The following is a 14,977-nucleotide window of genomic DNA, read 5'->3' as shown; positions in this document are numbered from 1 at the left end:
GCAAAGAGTAATGGAAATCAAAAAATGGGACAAAATGATCCACGAACCACAGATATCAACTCCCTTTAAGAGAAGTCATGTGAAAACATGCTTTTCGAACAAATTGCATCTGATGTGAATCACATAAATGCACATTAGAAACCCATCTATGGTGCAAACTGGTACACTGTAAAACCCCAAATCACACAGGCTGGGGTACATGTTCTATACACATAGGATTCCCATGTGTATTTATATACCTGTTGTCATATGCAATATATTCCAAATACACATATTTCCACATGTACTTCTTACTAGTCATTACCAGTCACATATGACAACATGTGCTTGCTTCAGTTTAAATGGGAAATCAGCCATGGTTTTAATCAGATCAGAATGCTTTCTTTCGGCACAGTGCAGCAGAGTTTGGTTGGCTGAGCTCCCTGTAGCTCAGATGTTGAAGTGCGGTTACACTTCGCCGAACAAAGCGATTGAGGTGTTAGCCCATAGCTTTAGGCTACACACTTCAAAAAGGATTTACGTCAAAAGACTGAACGAGAAAATTCTAAATTAAGTTATGAGAATTAAGTTGGAATTTCGAGATTAAAGTCAAAATACATTGTGAGAAAACAGTCATGACGGGTTTTGCCGTCATGGCATTAAGCCCAACGCCGGCTCTGTCTCTCGCCTAGGGAGTGTGGGTGCCGTCGGATGAGGCCCTGGAGGTCGGCCCCCGGAACCTGTCCTTCCCTTCCTGCCTGAGCGGGACGCTGGTGGTGTTCCTCAATGAGAAGCACTACGGGGCCCGACTGGTGGCGAGCGGCCTCTTTGTGCAGGTGTCGCCGCTGGTGCTGCCCTTCACCAGGGCGGTGATACCAGGGGTTCCCCCGCTCATTTCTGAAATTGCCAGCGCATTTAAGACCATCTCGCTCGGGTGCAAAAACGAGGAGCTGAGACATGCGCAGTCGTTACGGAGACAGGTGCTGACGCTGCTCAGCTCCCCGGAGCAGAATCTGGACATTTTTTAAGTGTGGGGACTGGGGACGTAGTGCGTGCTGCCAGGGTGCCCGGCTCGCCGGCAGCACCGTCTCGGACGGGGGACTCCGGCCCCTCTCCAGGTACGTCTGGGAGCAGGGGCTCGGAATTCCGAGTTTAAGTCAGAATTTCAGTTATTTCGACTTTATCCTCAAAATCTTGACTTTGAACTCTGAATTTAGAGTTTATTCTCAAAGGGGTGCTTTTATTTATTTTTTGAGTAACCCTAATACTTTTTCATGATTTTCTGTCTTTCGTTTCTGTGCAAGTGTTGAGTGTGTGATTATGCACCGATGTCTGTTTCCCTGCGGCCAGAGCAGCTGGTGCGGATGCAACAGACAGGCTGAAAAGAGGCAAAACTAACTAAGAAAAGGTGAGTTCAGTGAGTTTAAAACAGAAGGAGAGAGAGCGAGCGCATCAAAAAATAAACGTGTGACAGATAATGTAACTGCAGAAAGAGACAAGGTGAGTTATTGCGACAAAAAAAATCCAAATAGAGAGGAAATAAAGAAAACCAAGCGACTTACAGTCACATAAGTCTGGTGTGTGTGTGTGTGTGTGTGTGTGTGTGTGTGCGCGCGCTCATCGCAACTGGGGAACGAGGAATTGACCGGATCCCTCAAGCCCAAGAGATAAAGCCTTCTAAATGCCAAACACAATATTGTGTCTCTAACCTCAGCAACTCAATAACCCCCCCCCCTCCCCCCCAACTGCCACCGCGCCCAAAAAAAACCACTGAGCACTTTTAAAAGACGTTGCACAAAATGTGTTTAAGAAGGCCACAGGATTTTAGTGGAAGAAAGTTTCCGCTCCAGTCTGTTCCCCTTGTCTTGGTGGGAAAAAGAAGGTCTGCTATGGCTGTTGCAAGGCTGTAATAATTCATTGGTTCCAGCCTGAATAAAGCTTTGTGTTCATCACAAGTCTCTGTCTGAAGGTGCGGGGCTCTCCGTAGTGATGGAAGGCTCCACCCTCTTTTGGGATTCGGCTCTCGACAAGTAACTCGGAAAAAGGAGTTGTTTGATATTCCGTCTTGGTTCATTTGATTCGGTCCGTTTAATTCACGGCCAACAAAAACAATAAAAAAAATAAATAAAACAAGTAAATAAAAAATGTATTCACGCCGAACAAGTGAGAAGAGGCGTGTTTTTTGGTATTTGTTTTGCTGAGTTGTGAAAGGAATAATTGCCTTCTCTCAAAATGCAAAGAGCACAAATCAGTCCCATTCAATACAAATTGTGTAAGATACCTGGGCCTTTTTTTTTTTTTTATTTGCCTTGGACTTTAAATTTAGTCTTCAGAAATTGAGTCCACAGTTTTCCTGCATCCAAAATTGCGTACTACAGTGCATATTACACACAAGATTAAAGGTTCTTTATTTGTCACATGCAATCATTCAAGTACAGCGAGTGTGGTACTTTTCACATTTTTCACTTCTATTTGAGTGTGATTTTGGACATACTAAACACTAACTAAGCGTGCTAAATAGTACTGTATGCCAGTGCACTATTTCAGATGCAGTATACACACAGCGAGGCGTGTTTGCTTGTGTGTGCACACACTGAACACCAGCAGCGCACGTTGCATTGAGCGTTGCATTGCACTCACAGGATATGGAATATTCTCTTTAAAAATAATTATAATAATAATTAAATAATTCTTTAAAATTATTTTTTAAGAGCATCCTCACTTTACAGCAATTGTTCACAGTTGCCTGAAACTTTTGTACAGTACTATATGCACACACACACACATCTATAGACAGACAGACAGACAGACAGACAGACAGACAGACAGACAGACAGACACACACACACACACACACACAAACCGGTAAACCGGTAGTCAAATAAAAACCAGGCCTCTAATAAATGCTGGGGGGGTGGTGTACACGAACAAATTAAAGCCTGCCTCGAACACAGACCGGGGGAAAAAACGGATCGGAGCTGCGGAGCTGTTCCTGTGCAAAGCTCTGCTCCCAAACAAGGCAAATTAAAACATAGTGGTTTTCATTGTAGATGTATTTAATTTACGCCGTTTCCTACTGCTCTCGCTCTCCAGCGGGCCAAGCAGGGAGTGATGCGTTCAAGGCGAACTCTGAAAACTGTGACTTCCCTGTCGGCTACCACCACGAGTGCGACTTTTAGGGTAGCCACTAGCTCTTTTTTCACCATACCTGTGTTTGCATGGCATGGCACCCAGACGGAAGTTTGATTTGAAATTCATACTAAAATAAGATCAATATACTTATTAAACAGAGGGAAATAGATATAAATAGAAGCCTGGGTCACTATTTGAGGAAATACGGCATACACACGCACGCACACACACCACATACAGTATACACCGATCAGCCACAACAATAAAACCACTGACAAGTAAAATGAAGAACATTGCGGCCGTCTAGGGGAAAGATATATTAAGCAGTAACTGAACAGTCTGTTCTTGAAGTTGATGCGTTGGAAGCAGGAAAATTCGGCAAGTGTAACGATCGGAGTGACTTTGACAAAGGCCAAATGACTACTGGGTGAGAGGACCTCCAAAATGGCAGGCAGGCCTTGTGGGATGTTCCCAGTATGCAGTGGTTAGTACCTACCAAAAGGCTGTGTAGCCGCAGAGCGGTCAGAGTGTCCATGCTGACCCCTGTCCACCTCTGAAAGCACCTACAATGGACATGTGAGCGTCACAACTGGAGCATGGAGCAATGGAAGAAGGTGGACGTCTGATGAATCACGTTTCTTCTACATCATGTGGATGGGTGGGGTTAGGGTCCGATCCGACGGAGCATTTGTGGGATGTGCTGGTACAACAAGCCTGATCCGTGGGGGCACCACCTCCAACTTCCAGGACTTAAAGGATCTGCTGCCAACGTCTTGGTGCCAGATACCACAGGACACCTTCAGAGTCTGGTGGAGTCCATGCCTCCACCTCACAGCTGTTTTGGGGACACGAGGGGGAGCTACACAGAATTAGTGTTAATAGTGGTGCTTTTAATGGTGTGGCAAATCGGTCACACACACACACACACAGACACACACACACACACACACACACACACATACACATACACACACACACACTTTAAAGAAGGTCAATAATATGTAATGCTAAACCTAATCTCTATCTCTGCTTTCATCAACTGGCCTCTCCATAGAAAGGCAGGTGAGAGGAGCCACGACAGGGGCCTCCCACGCATCTGACGTCCGCTCATCCCCAGCCCCCAGCTCATCCCCAGCCCCCAGCTCATCCCCAGCCCCCAGCTCATCCCCAGCCCCCAGCTCATCCCCAGCCCCCAGCTCATCCCCAGCTCATCCCCAGCTCATCCCCAGCCCCCAGCCCACCAGGCACCAAAGCGTGGGGCAACAGTGGCCTCTGGTGGCAGGATGAGCGTGGTGTGCCCTGCGCTTCTCCTTACCGCTCAGTGCTGCAATTAGCTTTCTTTCACCGGGTTGTGACACTGACTTTAAAGGCTACAAACAAGGCTTTTACAACCTCTCGTGGCATTCAAATGTTTTTTACAGTTCATTCAATGAATAAGGTGCATGGCGCTGAAAACCACCCTGACCCGGGTGAGTGCAAACCGGCCCCTTGGAATGGTATGATGTGAACCAGGAGCTTTGACATATAATAAAATAATAATTAAAAAAATAATAATAATTGAACATTCTATGTAGCTGTTAACGATGACCATACAACTGAGTATTATATTCAAATTGAGCCCCGGACTTCAAAGACGTAGAGTTCCGCAAACTTCCACGACACTCAAGGCTAACTTCCTATCTTGGCGTCAATGGAGATACGTGGGCTTACATGTCAAAGTCGCACCCGACCGTACACATATCCTCAAGCATCTGAGGTTAAGAGAACATAACATAATGCAAATATAAAGCTATGTCACTGAATTACATCCACTAGCCTCTTCATGCCCATATTAAAGCCAGTAGTCAGAACTTTTCTTTTTCTAAAACTGACTGACTGACCACCACCCTGCTACTGCGCCGTGGCAGAGAGACGACGACTCCGCCCCGGTGACGTCAGGTGTAAAAAAGTCAATTTTTACCTACAAACTTCAAACAAATACATTTTTCCTGTGTTATTTCCCTGTTTGTAAAAAAGGAAAAAAAAATTAAATGTAATAATTTTCCCCCCATACCACTACACCCCCATCCAAATACCATTCCACAAGCCCAAGATTGAAAATTCATAAAAATAAAAAATATATATTTTTAACAAGTTTATAAGTATATATTTGTTTTTTTTACATATTCACCCTGACATATCAAACTGAGAGCAAAAGCACCCAAGTCATTGGATTGACACCATGACGTTTGTGTCATGGTTCCGAGACCGATGTTTGTCCTGTTTTGAAGGACACACACACACACACACACACACACACACACACACACACACACACACACACACACACTCTCGTGCCTCGACCATTTTTTTTGGAGATTGGGTTCTTCAAGAACCGACTGATCCGCCAACGGGAAGACAGGAAGGCTTTCTGGCCCCCCCTGGTTCTCTCCATGGAGTAAGCGCTGGTCAGAGGCTTCCTCTCGCTTCACCTCTGTTTCTATCACTCTCCCCCTTCGTCTGATTTGTGAACGGAGTTCATAAATTCACTTTTCTCTCGCCCGCCCAGTCTCCACCGCCACTTTGGTTTGCCTCGCCGTCCGCCATTCTCGGCCACTGGGCGCGCAACGGGTGACGGCACTTCCTGTGACGCGCTGCTGTAAATCCGTCGTCTTCCCAGGAGTTGGCACTCTGTGGAGGCCCAGATGCACGGTGACACCAGGGCTGACAGGGAACCCGTCTGAACGCCGACGGTGTCGTCGTTCTCCAGCCTTTACACCGTGCAATCAACATTCACTTCATAATGACGAGTAAAAGCAAAACAAACATAAAAAGTCGTCTATCGCTCCTTTACACATCCTTTCATCGTTCATGGCGCATATTTCAGGCTTTCGTCCGCCTTTCGGAAAATGAGTTCTCCCCCTCTCACACCTCCCTTTGCCTTTTCATGCCTCGTTTTTCAATACTCCCCCTCCCCCACAGGCCCGCCCCAGCACCACCCACGGTACCAGACTTTCCTCCCCTCCCCCTCGTTCAAGCCTCTTCGTTTCCGTGGCGCGCCGTGCCGGCCCCATCGCGCATACGGGGCGATTTTATTTCGATTTCACCAAATAGATTTTAATGAATTCCGCGGCGAATAACCAACCAAGAAATTATTTTTCCAATATCGTCCCATGGTATCCCGCCATCCCGCCGCATTAGCGAAATTAATACTCGGGAGTCTGCTGAAAATGCAAGCGTCGGGTGATGCAGAATTCGATTAAGAGCTTGGTGTTTCAGTCCAATAAAGATTGGGAAGCAATTGTGATCTGCATATATTTCTTTAGGACGTTTTTGTTTTTTGTTTTTTTCTTTCGGGGAAGGTTAACTGTGACTTCCCCTCCAACCCCCCCTTGAATACCTTTTTAAGGGTTCGCTAGCACAGTATACCTCTCCCCTCACAATTCATGGGCTGTGTCAAACATGTTTTTTTCCTCTTACCGAGGGTGTGCAAAGACAGTGTGCGATTTATAACAACTCTCGAGGAGTCACCTTTTTCCCCAAGGCTATTTCTTTCAAGGCTATTTCTTTCAAGGCTATTTTCCCATAGTAAGCAGCTGGAGCTGCTAAGCTTCATGCATTTCACACAATAGGAGTTAAAAAACTTGAAACAGTGTTGGACTACTCAAGGGGTCAACTCAATCATATTCAATGATTGAGTTGACCCAAGCCAACGTTTTGTAAAAGGGAATTCATTATTTCTGACAGCAGTCTGGTCTCGAGATACGAATTGCACTTTCTCTTCCCTGAATCGGTCATTTTGTCTACCTGTCTTTATCGAACATTTTTAAGTCGATTTTGGCTGGTACCTGAGATTGATGTACTTGTCAAGAATGATGCGCATCAAGTAATATTCGACTAGCTTTGGGAAATGTGAAAATAAACATTAAATAAAAACTCATCTTACATTGAAAGAAGACATTGTCATGACCTTTTAGTCTCTCGTAGAAACCATGTAAGGTATAATTTTGTAAGACCGCTGTCTGATACCATTCATTTGTCAAACCTCTAAAGCCTGATTCACACGGCGTCCGGCGGTTGGATCCTCCCCGTAGTGGCCATGAACTGCGGAGGGACTGCGTCTGGGTTTCGCGTTGCAAAATACAGTATGTCAGGGAAAATGGGAGAGCTCAGTTTTTCCAGAACAACAGAGTAGTTTGCTCAGCTGGACATTTACCAATTCCCATGAATGAGTTTAAAATGTCCTTTATATAGTGTTTGTGACTAGTGCGACAAACAAATAAAAATTACACAATTCCTTTCTATGAAAATCATTTAATTGATAGTGAAATCCAAAGCAATTGTGAATAACATGATTATTTAATATACGTGACTTATTTACATAGTTCTAAGTCGAATTCCAATTTAAAAAAAAAATTGCCTCACTCAAAGGAGTTCAGTTCATCTCCACTCTGTCCCTATACGTCCGTTTAGCATCCTTCACCGTCCTCCGCAGGTTGTAAGATGTCGCTTTGTAACTATCCACAATTCCGGATACAAGACCGTCATTGTAAGCGGCCGTGCAAGCATTCAGAGCGCCGCGGATGGATTTATCAACCCACAGTTTCTGGTTTGGAAATATCCGAAATATCCGAACTTTCACCGTGGGAATGATGCTGTCTGCTAACATAGCTATGAAGCACGTAGCTACTTCTGTAAACTCGCTGACATCACTGGAACTTGATTGATACATGTCCCAGACGACATCAGTAAGAGCGTCCTGCAGCGTGGCCTCTGATTGGTCGACCACCGCTTCACGTCCCTGGTCACTACCGTTCCACGGACGATACACGGCTTGTAAACAGGAATTAAAGCAATGGCGGCGTGGTCAGATTACCCGAAAGCAGGGAGCAAGACGGTCTTGTATCCGTTCTTGTACGGTGTGTAGCAGTGGTTCAAAGCTCTATCTCCCTTGGTGGCACATTTGATGCGTTGATGGAAATTAGGCAGAACTTTTTCGCCCTGTTAAAGTCCCCAGTCACCACCACAGCCGCGTCGGGATGTTTGTTTTTAAGTCCGCACAACACGTCACGTAAGTCCCATAATGCTGTGTAGGTGTCTGACACCTGCGCCGGACGGGCGTTTTCAGAGCTGTCCAACAGAGTCACAGGCAGAGCTGATGCAAACACATCAGTTTATTGTCAAGAGTGGCAAGATGTTACAAGCCAGGAGCAGATGGACACATATCATGACAGTGGCTCTCCGTGTGTGTGGGGGGATGGGCGATTTACCTGTTGTACCTCGTTGAGTGCTCTGACGGGCAACAGGCACACAGCCACCCTTGATCCATGCCCAATTACCTAGACCCAAGACAGGTGTGGCTGCTTAAACCACAGCACCCCCACACCACAGGGTCCATGGATTCATGACGTTGGTACCAAATTCTGACCCGAACATCTGTGTGCCTCAGCAGAAATCGAGATTCATCAGAGCAGGCTATGTTTTTACCAGACCTCAACTGTCCAGTTTTGGTCAGTCTGTGCTCACTGCAGCCTCAGCTTGGCTGACAGAAGTGGAACCCGGCGTGGCCTTCTGCTGTTGTAAGCCCATCAGCCTCAAAGTTTTCACATTTCTTCCCCATTACTTATGATTGATGTGAACACTAACTGAAGCTGCTCTGACCCTGATCTGCATGATTCTATGCATTGCACTGCTGCAACACAATTGGCTGATTAGAAAACTGCATGAATAAAAAGTTGTACAGGTGCTCCTAATAAAATGCATAATGAGTGTAAATTAACACTTTAATATCCTAATATAAGAAGTGTACTAAGAACAAAAACATGATTGTTACGGCTATTTCCACTTTTATTCAATTACAAAATTTTGCTGCCTTAAAAAATACAGATACAAATACAAATGTAGCTGCAGGCAGCAATACACAGGGTCCATTATCGGCACCAATTACACATTTTCGAGTTCCCATGGAACGTAGCATCAGTTTGTGCTGTCGCTCCACTTCATGTTAGCATTACTTCTAAAATGAGTTTCCAGTGAACGCATCATCGACTCACGTAATTGTGCGGAGAGTCCTGGTGACATGCTATATTACTAATACAAGGATACACTTGTTTTAGAAGGTTAGAAGGAAGCTGTCTACCACTTGTAGTTTTAGAAGGTTAGAAGGTAGCTGTCTACTACTTGTAGTCCACGGAGTCCTGCCTCACGGTGTGTGGAAGGAAATCACTCCGTGTGGACGTTCCCAACAGCACAGTTTAATTGAAACGGATTAAACACTGCATGTCCCTCAGAGACATTTCATCAACTTTTTAAACTTTAGGGACAAATAAACACGACACGATTCAGACCCATTGCTCTGGAGCTGCAAGCGAATGTGTGAAGACACAAATACGGAATATGTTTTACTGTTTTCGACTCCTCCAATTTGCATGTTAGGACCGGCTCAAATGCCACAGGGGGTAGACGGCACCGGGTTAGATGGAATGGAAGGCGTCTATATTTACAAATAGGGCCAAAGAATAAAATATGGAAGGAAACGCCCTGGCAATGTCAAGCAGGTAAGACAATACACACACGCACACACACGCAGTTTGGAACCACTACAGAGTGATGGAGTCCAGACCACATAGCTCTCACAGTGCGAATGGATGTTCGGAAGCACAACCTGCACATAAATAGCGAATTGGATGATTATAATGAAGCGTCTTACTCCACAAACTCATCTCGCTCCACCACACGACCAGATGTTTTCGAACGTTGACGTGTCGGTGATGGACAGACATTTGGCCACATCAGGTCAAATTTGGTCGGTTTTTAACTGATTCCTGCTCCATACGTGGATTGATTTGGATGAAACCTTTAGCCTGAAAAGTGCCAAGGAGGAGAATAATAGTCCAAACAATAACAATGGGTTCCATCCTATTGTCTAAATACTACAACTACTCTAAACACTGGGCTGTCTGCACATCCCTAGTGCTTACCAGTAATTATTTGTATGTGCAACATTATATTCTACACCAATATTCACGCAGCATACAGCGCATATTTTAATTATTTAAATAATGCATGTATAGTAATGCATAAATATTTGATATCGATCTATCCGTGCAGTTCTGCTGCACACAAATTTAATAGATAGGTTGCAATATTTCAAACTGGAGTTGGAGCAAGATCAGTCATTATATACACTCTATAAAGCCTAGTCTAGTTATATTTGTGTCTCATTCCTGAGCAAGCATTGGGAGATTTTGAGCACACAAGAATATATTTTGCAAGCACATAAATTATCTGAGCAAACAAAAGTCTATTCTGTGCACAATAAATGTATTTGCATTTTTGCAATTATCCATATTATCGTGCAATAATAACCCTTCTCACTCAGTTTCACTCATATGCCCTCTCGCAAACTCTTGCTTGGTGTGCTTACATTGTGTCTCTCTTTCCCTCGCTCAACCTCTCCACTCCGTGCGTTCTTTGCCTTCACGCTTGCTCAACCTGGCACAGCTTTACAAATGTGCCACAAAAACAACCAATCGGAGAAGCGAGTGGTGGATCTAAATAATATCGTGGACCTTAACCCGACCAGTGCAACAGATCCTAGTCAGTGTAAGCAGCGCATACTGAACTTCATTTTCCGTGATGATAGTCAGATCTCCGACAGCGCCACCACCAACAACAGCGAGGCTAAATGTGATACCGCCATTATCCCGGACTTGTAGAACATTTCAAACAGTGGATTTCAACCTCAATAATATTTTCAAGAACCACCAGAGGAGACCGACGAAGCGGCCGTTGTTGTTACAACGGAAGAAGTGGGTGACGTGATGAAGACAGTTGAGGTTAGTGATGCAGATTATGAACAAGTGGCAATGGACAAGGTTCTCAAGATTACCTGCAAATGCAGCCAGGGGCCAAAAGAAAATGAAAAGAGGCCCCAAACAGGTTCTCAAGAGTGTAGCTGGGGTAGGGTTGGGGTTAGCCCACATAACACCAAGAATTTTGAAGATATTTGGCATATGCGCATTTACTGTATATATATTTAATGACACACCAAGGTTGATATACAAAGACTAACATTATTGACAGACTGTACATTTTGTTGTGTTATCTGCACTTTTAAACTCCTAAATAATTCCACTTTTATAAAACATGTATATTATTATCGTTAAATAAAATACTTTTTTTTTTTAAAACAAAGATGTGTGTCGATGATGTTGTTCAACATTCCCTCAAAACACAAAATTAATGCAGAGATCACCCCATTTAGCAGGGTGTCATGTGGCAATGTGGCTCTGTTGGTCCTCCAACACATTTGGGTTCTGGGAGCTGGCTGAATGAAGCCAAGTGTTGGGAAAACTTTGAGGGTGATTATCTCAGTAACACCCTTGCCGCACCCTTGTCATTAACAATCCATAGCTTTAAATATTTAAAAATAAAACATATTTGCTTGATTTGCACAAGTAACACCTTGTTTTGAAGCTCTGATTCTCCACTTCCAAATGACGTGGAAAAAAAAAATAAGTCAAAAGGCACCAAAAGTACCCCAAATCTGCGGTGGGTTCTGTGTGGTGTGGCCTCCTTTGCTCTGTAGTGGTTAAGAGATTACAAATTAGGCGTGTGTGTGTTTATGTAGCATATTACCCAGTCGATTTCTGCTGGGCTGTTCGATAAGTAAGCAATCATTTGTTCTGAAAAATGTCGGAAAACTGTCCGAGGTGACTTTTACAACCTGCTGGTTTTGTCTGACTGACAGAAAACCGCAAATATGATTTATAATGATTTAATTTGTGATGAGTTACTGATCATAGTTTGATGATTTTTATGATGATTGAACCTGAATCTATCAATTTGTGCTTAATAAATGACTTAAGTATTATACGATTAAAAGTGCAAATGGTGAAAAAATGGAGAATAAATATCATGATTATTTATTTTACTTACCAATTCTCTCTTCCAAATAATTCAGCCACGTAACTGTCCATTCATGAAATCGCAGTTTAGGATCCTCCTTATCCTGGGAATATGCACCAACATTACATATGGTTTGTAAGAGTGGCATTTAACACTGTGCAACAGTGTTTGTTTTTCCAAAGGAAGCACTGCTGCATTCAAGGCCTGTCAGAAATGCTACCGTGCTGCCTTCAAGCGGCGGAAATATCACATCTTGATATTTAGAATTCACGGACGAGCCATACCCGAACACTAGTACAAATATATACAAGCTGGTGTATTGATTTATTTTTTTATTGTTTATAGACCAGCAATACGCAGGCTGGGAGTAATGGTCTGTACTTTAGCAGCAGACCAAAAAATGTACAGTACTACATTTTTGTTCAATTTTAGAGATTATTTACAGTTGGTTTGTTCATTAAAATATTTATTGTTTAACTGCACTTTAGAAATACAAATGTGTACAGTCAGTACATTGTAATTATTTATTGTTTATAGACCTGCCCTTCACATTCAAGGTCAAAGTGATCAAATTGGCAATCTGACTTATTTCCTGTGTACAGCCTATTCAAATATAGACATTGATGAAACACTGCCTGAATCTATAATGGTATGCTCATAGTAGTGGCCTGCTGGCATAAAATCTTTTCTCTTAAAATACATCTGTTTTAGTTTTACAGTAGCCCACCATAAATTATGCTAATAAGTGGTGGTATCTGCGGGCTGGTGTGTTTGTATGTGCATCAATGTGGCGGGGGTGGAGGCGTATTTGCAAGCTGGTTGTGGTGGGCCAGTCTGGGTAAAAAAAAGTCCAGGGCCGTTCATTTTAGTCCCAGTCTGTCCCTGATGGTAGGGTCACACCGGCGGTGACGGGGCTGCAGCGTGAAGCCAAGCAGCTCTCGTCTCATCGCCGTACGGGCCCATCGCAAGCAACGAGGCTTCTGTGCTTTGGCGTTTGTGGGCATGTCGGCTCAAAATCGACTGGCTGTTACGGGTGCGCCATACATTTTAAACCTCTATCCAGTTCCATATTTAGTATACATTATATAGATATATTGGGCCGCTGCTACTTTCTTTTTTTTTTTTTATTAAAATGGTGTAGCTGTTAACTTAGCAAAATAAATTACCTCTCGAAAAAATTATAAATAATCTTGCCATCCCTCCCTTAAGATAAAGAATCGTCTTATTGGAGAAATATAAAATGACGTTTTCCTTATTGTATGGATATTTAAGTGACATTTTTAATTTAAAAAAAAACGGAACAATGCAGCGGTCCGAGGGTCCATTTTCCAAGACTCAGTGCCAATGAGAGTGTATCTTCCCTCATATTGGCAGTCGCACTGCGCTGCTCATTTGCATAGAGTTGAATCCTGCTCAACTTTCCTTGTCGCTGTGAAGCTGTGAGTTCGTCACCGGTCATCGCTCCACCCCCTGCGGCTGGATGAAGCCGAGCTCCGTTTAAAATGCATTGCAGCCTGTCACCGGAGGTATGATCGTACCACGACCCTGCACCCACCACTGATGACTGATGTGGAAACCTCATTTTCTATTTTGTAAGTACATTACAGGCACTCCTCACTTAACGACCACGTTCCGTTCCTAGGACCAGGTCGTTTAGCGAATTGGTCGTTAAGCCAGGACCCGTGTTATTTCACGGTAAGGGCGCGTGGCGATTGTGAAAGCTAGTGTAGTGAATATTTACAGACTTCGGGAACAAGACAGAACTAGGAATGGTGATGCGCGATGAGATGCTTGACGCTGAGATGCTTGACGCTCAGACGCCGCGCACAAAGCGAGTATGCCTGCGGCTATACTTTGTATTATTAGAGGTCCAGCCCTATTAGGATTGTACGGAAAAAAATCTGAAGAATTTACCACCGCAGATTATGTCTCATTTCAACCAGAACGTCACAAACATCTAGTGGTTCAACTTTCAACCAAATCGATCCACATACGGAGCAGAAATTAGTGAAAAAATGACCAAATTTGGCCCAAATCACGGACCTGGTCCAAGTCATGGAATACCAAAGTATTTACAAGGACTAAAACTATCTGAAACACAACAATGGCGGAAGTTACCAACACGATTGAGGTATCGTTCAAACCGGTATGTCGCAAACATCTCAGTAAGGTTTCTTCCAAATCAATCCACATACGGAGCAGATTCAGTTTTTCAGCAAATTTGTGAAAAACCAACATAATTTGACCTTAAGTATCCAGGTGGTCATATTTCACCGACACGCCAAGGTTTGAAAACAAATGGAACGGGATGAGATTTAGGGTAAGACGCTCTGTGACATCATCATACTATGAACTATAAATCTGCGGGTTCTGATGAGGAATGCACATTGGCACCGTGTCACCATTATTTTGCCGGATTCATGAAAATACGAAAGGAGGAGTCCACAAAAACCCGTGACCACGTCAAGTTGAATCCACTCAAATGGGCAAGTGAGTGATGCGTCCAAGAACCAGCGAGCCGTCGTAAAAAGACGCGGTGCAATGGTCAATACTCACAGAAATACCACAACGTTTTTCGTAACTTATTGAAAACGGGATGCAAGGGAAAAAGTCACCACTAAAATTACGTAAGTTCTACTACTATCGCAGATCTCCGTAAATAGGTCATAAATGACGCACACGAGACACAATGTCACTGAGACTGCTCAAGTATGTACACACAACAATTTTAAATTCAATTAATAATATTTTTTTTTTCCAAGAAACGTCGTGAATAAACCGTTTTCCTACAGCTGAACGTAGCAAATTTAAATTAGAGACAGAAAGTGCTGAGTATTGACAAGTTCTTCCATCATAACTAACACGTACTTAAAACGAATAAATCAGACCCGATATATTGCTGCCTGCAGCTATATTTATTATATTATTATTATTAGCAAAGGAAATAGGTAGTTCCCAGAGCATTGCAGAAGTGTTT

Source organism: Zeus faber, assembly GCF_960531495.2.
Source record: "Zeus faber genome assembly, chromosome: 19".
NCBI classification, from domain to species: domain Eukaryota; kingdom Metazoa; phylum Chordata; class Actinopteri; order Zeiformes; family Zeidae; genus Zeus; species Zeus faber.
The sequence above is the reverse complement of the archived record's forward strand: the minus strand, read 5'-3'. Positions refer to the sequence as shown.